An 8,432-nucleotide genomic window follows, 5' to 3' on the forward strand; every position below is an offset into this window, starting at 1 on the left:
TGCTCAATGAATGCGATGTTCACCTGCTGAAACCAGACGTCTTGGACAAGTCGATGGTGCTGAAGTGTATGTTCAAAATCTACCCATTTACCATCTATGCTTACACTACAGCCTCCGAACCTCTTGCCACATCATGGAGGTGATTTGGGGGGCTTGGCTACATTAGCCACCTAGTGTATTCTGTAGTAGAATGTTTTGGAACAACTGTTTGGCTAATGATCGACGTACAATGTGTTTGTTTGTTTGTTGTTTAACGGCGCAATAGGCAATATTCCAGCTATATGGCGGCGGTCTGCAAATACTCGAGTCTGGACCAGACAATCCAGAGATGGACAACATGATCATCCATCTACGCAATTGTGATACGATGACATGAGGCAACCAAGCGAGCCTGACCACCTGATTCCGTTAGTTTTCTCTTACGACAAGCATAGTTTGCTGAACACAAATTCTGATCCCGATGTCAATGCTGACTATATTTGGGATACAGCAACATCATCCTAGAGAGAATTTGTCTTCTGAATCGGTGACACCTTATTAGTGTTTGCTGGACTGGTCACTTATTGTACCTTCTTTCAGAATGTTACACTCCAGTAGATACGATGTTTATGTGATAGGGCGTGAAATGATATACATATGACATTTTCGCTTTGTCAGCTTCCTGTGCTATGTGGACGAGCCATCCGACTTCCAATCAAAAGGTCAATGGTTTGAATCCCATCACGGGATACTGTACTTTTATGGCCTGTACATAACAATCGGTGATCAAAACTGACCTTCACGTTGTTGTGGTTTTATCATTTTGTTCTCAAGATTATCTTTTACTCGTTTGTTTGTTGTTTAACGTTGCATTTAGCAATATTCCAGATATGTGACGGCGGTTTGAAATTATTCAGACAACCCAGTGATTGACATCATGAGCATCTAATCCACGTTTATGTGTTGTAGGTATACATCTGAAGTATGACACAGATAAAGTAAACCTTGACCACACCCACATCAACACAGAGGGATCTTGATCAACAGCAAGTCTGACACCAGGTCTGCAGGGAAAGGGACACTCAAGAAGAACTTTGCCACATGCAGCACTATCCCCTCCCTTGGCTGATTGTCCCCAGTACTGGGAGACGGAGACCAGGGTCGGACTGGACAAAACACTCACAGGGAGCATTCTCATCCTGGAGGTTGGTGTCTGTGCTGAGGGAAAGATGGACATGACTCACTTTGTAGCCCGTCGTCCCCATGCCTACAGCTTTGACCGTCGAAAACTGTCCTACTCATGAAGGGATATGCAGGAGAACCTGGAAGGAGGGAAAGGAAGTGTTACATCTACCTGACACCATCGCCATCCCCAACACAGCAGGGGCATCACACACACTACACTACGGTGTTGTCTATGATGACGCCAGGAAGAAGATTGTCTTCATTGATGTGAAGGAGAACAAGGTGATGTCGACGTTAGACAATGTAGACTGTAGTGAACCACTGTGGCCGATGTTCGGGGTGTATAGCCCATCTCGCCTCACTATCAGCATGAGACTTGTAGTGGGCAGCGACATCAACGTGAATGAGGAGAAGAAAGCCATGATTGTCGAAGCACTGTCGTGACATCGTGTTATGACACCGGCGGCCATGGTGGTGAGTAGGAACACACAGGGAGATATGTACCAACGATATCAACATGACGGTGGAGAAGAAAGCTCTAGTTATAAGACACTGTCATGATGCCATGTTATGACACCGGCGGCCATGGTATAGAGTAGGAACACTCGGAGATATGTACCAACGATATCAACATGACGGTGGAGAAGAAAGCTCTAGTTATAAGACACTGTCATGATGCTGTCAAGTTATGAACGTGAAATTTGTTGGTGACACTGTCAGTCCAGCCATACTGTACACATTGTTAACGTAGAGGACACGGAGTCCAGCCATACTGTACACATAATGTGTATCCTGGGGTCATAAACTCGCTTTAAAACAACATGTTATGAACGTGAAATTTTTTGTGACACTGTCAGTCCAACCATACTGTACACTTAATGTGTAGCCTGATGTCGTTGGTATAAACTCGCTTTAAAACAACAAGCTATGAACGTGAAATTTGTTGGTGACACTGTCAGTCCAGCCATACTGTCCACATTATGTGTATCCTGATGTCGTTGGTATAAACTCGCTTTAAAACAACAAGCTATGAACGTGAAATTTGTTGGTGACACTGTCAGTCCAGCCATACTGTCCACATTATGTGTATCCTGATGTCGGGGTATAAATTCGCTTTAAAACAACAAGTTATGAATGTGAAATTTGTTGGTGACACTGCCAGTCAAGCCGTACTGTACACATTATGTATATCTTGATGTCGTGGGTATAAACTCGCTTTAAAACAACAAGTTATGAACGTGAAATTTGTTAGTGACACTGTCAGTCCAGCCATATTATACACATTATGTATATCTTGATGTCGTGGGTATAAACTCGCTTTAAAACAACAAGTTATGAATGTGAAATTTGTTGGTGACACTGCCAGTCAAGCCATACTGTACACATTATGTATATATTGATGTCGTGGGTATAAACTCGCTTTAAAACAACAAGTTATGAATGTGAAATTTGTTATGTAACAAAGTAAGGAACGACAAAGAGGTAGAGATGGATAAATTCTTGTTTATTTCGTCACATCAGCAGCGGCTTGGCAGTCGGGCGGCATGGGACAGTCCTTGGCCTGTTTGCTGTGATCAGCTGGTGTTGTTGCTGTCTCTGCTGCTGCCGTCCAGATCTCTCTCTGTCTCTCCTCTCTCTCCTTCTCTGCTTTCTGTCTGGCCGCCTTCCCTTATATACTCCCTTGGTCAAAATTAATGGTTCAGCCAGCTGGACATATGCCAGAAACGTCAGTGTTAATTGCTCATGAATTATGTTTATCACCGGTCACAAGTAGTGTCCAAACATAAAAGTGTCATTGCCGTTGTGGTGGACTAACAGTTCCTTGCTGCCTGTTGACACATTCAGGGGACTGACCACGGATTTATCGCAGGTCACACTTAGTATACAGACATTAATGTGCCATCGCCGTCATGGTTGTTTACTTCACGGCAGTTTCCATCCTGCATATTGATCTGTTGATACAGTCAGGGGCTGACCAGGGATTGACCGGGGACTGACCGAGGGAGGCAAACATCAACTATGTTACATTCGCCCCCATGTAACTAAGAACTTTTCCTCGAAAATTTCTTCCGTTTAATACTTGTGTCGTCTAGTCTTCTACTTGTACTTGCGTTGTGTCTTCACATGGCTTCACTACTGGATAATAACGAGTTCCAGTCTTGCCACTGTCTATTTACACTGAGTAGACATTGACCGTCTACTCATTGGTCGATTGTGACCACCAACGTGGATCCAGTCTGCTGGTGTCCAGGCTTGGGTAGAGGATCTTCACAGCTGGGGCCGCTGTAGTTGTCACTGCATCCTCTGGCCCTCCTCCTGACTCGAATGGTGCAGTGGCTATGCGCCCTCTGTCGGTGCTACTCACACCTCCCGTTAGGACCGGCACCAATTCGAAGTCGGGAGCAACCCGGGTGTTTCTTGCTCGCTTGAACATTTTGGCTAGCCAGGGTTTAAACTTAATGTACATAACTATTCCCGTTATCACTAAGATAACCACTACTATTCCCACCACTATAATCTTTTTTCCTGTAAGACTTTTGTCCTCTTTCATCTTAGTATCCAGAGTCACCAATTGATTAATCAAACTATCCATGGGGATTGGATTGATATTATCAAGATGTTTGGGTAATTCAGTCAATGACAGGTCTCTCACCATCTTATGAAAAGGCTCCCATAAGATTAAAGAAGATACATTAGGTGGTTGATACAATTCTAACCAGTCATCATTGACACTGTGATGGCTTTCATCATAATAATATGGGGACAATGTTAAATGATCATTGGAAGCAGAACAGCCTATGTCCATTTGTACAAGACCAGAGGGTGGTTCTACAGTCAATACCCGCAGTTTCTGATCCTTACAAACGATCGTGAAATCCAGGTTGATAATTGCAGTAATTATCCATTTCCCATTACTAATATACCGTGCCATCGGTAATACTGAACTTGGGGTAACCTCTGTTTGACACTGCTCTCTAACTCTCTCCCCTGCCTTCATGAACAGTGCAATGATACAATTTTTGCTAAGATTGATCGGATATACTGGACTTTGAATGTGGCAATATGACGTCAACGGCATGGTGCATACATGCTCCTCCGAACTCTGAAGGAACATATACTGGGTTCGCGCGGCATTGACAGCAATCATGTTTGCCTCCAGTTTATATGTGGCAACCATACGATTAATACCGTTTGGTTTAGACTCGATAGCATTTTGCATCATAGGCGTTGGCATATTATGGGCTTTGTAGATTTCAAACTGACCATTGAGATCTAGGAGGGTAGGGTCACGATAATTAAGATTTCTTTTCATACAATGCCGTCGTACAAGTCAAAATCTTATAGAAATCCCATAATTCTTTCTGTGGGTCTCCAGTTAACTTGAAATTAGGGGGTAAATGGATTTTCACATCCTGTAATAATGCTTGCAACTGTGTGGGGCTAATTGTCCTTGGTGACAAGTGTCCAAGTGAGAGCATATTAAGTTGAAGCTGAAGATGTTCTACATAAGACATAAAGATTTCAATGGTTTGTCGAAGTTCCTCAATTACCATACTCAATCTCATATAAGTGACTGTTATCCATTCAAACTTATCTATCCGATCACTAAGGGTTAATGATACGTTTGCAATTTTAATGTCCATTCTGTGTACGCTATCGATAATTGTATTGATTGCGTGTCTATTCTTGTTTATCTGAACCCTAGATAAATTTAGTATAGTTAATCCTTCATGTACAACAGAGCTAGTGTTTCCTGACTTCTGGCTAACTTACCGATATTCTTTTTTATAGTAGAAATGTCTGCTTCCGAGACTGTTCCAAACAAGAAACTCATGGCTGACCCGATAAATGGTAATAGGGACCGTCGAGGTCTTGTCAATTTCTTATATTCTCCAAAATTTAACTCCAAGTTACCCAGAGTGTCATTCAAGCTGTTTACCTCCTTGTCTAATCTTATGAACATACTTTCTACTCCTTCATTATTTTTGCGGTGATATCGGTCAACAAGAGTATGAACTGAAAGCGCAGTAGCTTCAATATCCTTATGACATTTGTCAAGATAAGTGTAATAAGGGTTTAAATCCATGACAAAAGTAATCAACCACTTTGACCTAGTAGTAGTGATATCATTTAATTTTTGAAAAATTACATTTTCAAAGATCATACTTCCACTGGCTAGACCAATTATCAAAACAACGGCAAGAACACCCATTCTCAATTCTGAAACATCAGAATGACATATATATATATGCTTGGTACTAACATTATTCCCAATGGATATGTATCTCCCTCCATCATTAATGTAAGCCCTGTTTGGTACATGATATTTACAACTTTTTTTTTTTCTTTTCGTTTTTGTGTGACTAACTATTATGAAGCCTTATAATAGTCCCGCCACTGCCTCTAGTAGTCGTCTGACCTCTGCTTTGCCCTTAGGGCTTTCCTGTTTGCAGTCAACCATGCCAATCACATGGTCATTGGATTGTGTGTCCAATCGTCCGTCGGTTTCGTTAGATTCGCTGTCGTTAGCGGAATGATCGCTAGTCTTATGATTTCTCATGCGTAACCGTCTTGCTAGTTCAGCTAGTGGGATATCATCCTCTTCTTCTGAGTCTGAACGCTGATGGCGATAACGCTTTGCAATTCTCCTTATGGGTTGTTGTGGTCTGTCATCTGATTCATCAGAACTTGATTCTGATGATGGGGGGACAACATACGTTGTTCTTCTCTTTGGGTACCCTTGGGGATCCTTTGGGATGTCCCACTCTGTCAAGTCTGCAATGCGCAAGTGTTCTGCGTGTGCCTTGGTTGTTGAACCATCAAGTTGACTACGGATTATGTATGTGACAGGTGATGTCTGATCAATAACCCGATAGAAAGGTTTCCATTTGTTCTGCAGCTTGCTTTTCCATTGGTGTAGTCGGTAGTAAACTGGGTCTCCTACCTTAATGAGGTTTGGCTTACTTTTTCTATCAGCATACTTAGCTTGTCTCTTCTTAGCCTTCCTCATGTTCCTGTGTACCAGCACGAACAACTTGTGTTGTTGTTGGAGTGCGATTTTATGTTCATCCTCACCTGTGTACTTCCTTCGTGGCTGTAGCAGATTATCCACTGGCAACACCACATCACGGTTGAAGAGGAGGAAAAATGGGGAGAATTTTGATGATTCACAGATATTAAATCTTATAGCGGCCAGTGTTTGGTTGAGGTACTGGTCCCAAGTCGTTAGATTATCTTCCAGCTTTTTAGCAAGAACGTCATGTAACGTTCTGTGGAATCGTTCAACTCTGCTGTTTGACTGGGGATGGTAATAGGAGGTCGTCACGTGATTTATACTCAAGGATGCCAGAGTATCTCTGACTACTCTGTTCACATTCTCTATCCCATTGTCGGTCACTATCTGCAGGAGAGACCCGTACCTTGGAAATATCTCTTCAATCAGCAGGTGGGCGACCGTTTCCGCAGTTTTGTCTGGGACTGCAAATGCCTCTGGCCATCCACTAAAATGGTCCACAAAGCTTATGATGTATTTATTTCCTGACAGAGTTGTTGGGTATGGACCCGACAGATCCATACTGACCTTTGCAAAAGGATATGGGGGGCATATCCGTTGTTTGAAGTGGGGGCTTCTGAGCCTTCATTGACCTTGTTTGACAGGTTACACATTTTGAAATGTATCCATACAATTGTTTATACACATTCGGCCAATAATACTTGGTTTTGATGGCTTCAAATGTCTTGTCAATACCCATGTGTCCATTTCCATCATGATACTGGTTGATTACCATTGGTTGTAATCTTGTTGGAATATACAGTCTCGGGTTTGGTTCCTCGTCGGCGTCGCTAAGGAAATATAACAGTCCATCTATGATCAGGAACCTCTTTAGGGATGGTTGATCACCTTGACCTTTCTCTAATTGCACCTTTATGCTCCGAATGGTTTCATCTTCCCACTGTTCCTGGAGCATGTTTAGGCCTTTACCACAGGATCTTGCCATTTTCTTCATCCCGTCAGCCTTTGGTTGGCAACTAGCGAAATCCTTGGACTGAAACTTACCTGAGTCAAGGACGTTGATTTCAAATCCATTTTCTGGGCCATCAATAACAATGTCATCTTCAACATTGTTTTCCAGGGGTAAACTGGGGGGTTTGGTACCCGGGATAGCAGGTCAGCGCAGGTATTAGTCGTTCCTGCTATGTACTCAATTTGACAGTTATAGCCAGCAATTCCTAATGCCCATAACTGTACCTTCTTGTTTTGCATAGGCGATTCTAACAGATATTTCAAAGGCTTGTGGTCCGTTCTGATGGTAAACTGGGCATTATGCAGGTAATGATCCAATTTTTGAAGGGCATAATGTATGGCAAATGCTTCCTTTTCGATGGTGGACCAGCGGCCTTGAGTGTCGGTCAGTTTATGTGACAGAAAGTGAATAGGCTTTTCCACTTCAATGCTCCCAAGATCTGCGTCATCATCATGATGAATCTGGGCCAGGCAGGCACCAATACAACTATCACTTGCATCGGTGTACAGTATATATGGTTTTGAGGGATCTGGGTATGTCAAAAGAGGTACAATTGTCAGACTGTTCTTTAAAAAAATCAAATGCTTGTTGACAGACATCAGTCCAAGAAAACCTGGCATACCTTTTTTGTCAACTGAATAATTGGCTCGGCAATTTTTGAAAATTTTGGGATAAACCTCCGGTAACAGCTACACATCCCTATGAAGCTTCATACCTCCCTGACTGATGTTGGCGCATTCATCGTGTGGATAGCCTCTTCTTTCTTTTCATCGGGCTTAATTCCCTGTTGATTAACAACAAATCCCAAATAATGAGTTTCTTCTTGGGCGAAACTGCATTTCGCAAGCTTTAGTTTCAACGAGTGCTGTCGTACCCGCTGGAATACGGTTTCAATGTGGTTGATATGTTCAGACATGGACTTTGAAAAGATGAGAATGTCATCCAGATATGCAATCGCAAAAGCCTCCAATTCTTCCAGGACAATGTTCATGAGTTCCATAAATATAGATGGTGCGTTGCATAGGCCAAATGGCATCACTGAGAATTCAAATAACCCTCTATGACAGGCAAAAGCAGTCTTTTCGCTATCTCGTTGGTCCATCTGTACCTGCCAATACCCTGATTTCAAATCCAGAGTCGTGAAGTATTTTGCGTCTCCTAGTTGCGTAAGTATGTCGTCGATCAACGGAAGAGGCGTGGAGATGGGACGAGTGACCTTGTTCAGTGCTCGAAAATCCACGC

This window comes from Haliotis rubra, unplaced genomic scaffold (assembly GCF_003918875.1).
Source record: "Haliotis rubra isolate DU_JTF1 unplaced genomic scaffold, ASM391887v1 Scf2301, whole genome shotgun sequence".
Classification (NCBI taxonomy): Eukaryota; Metazoa; Mollusca; class Gastropoda; order Lepetellida; family Haliotidae; genus Haliotis; species Haliotis rubra.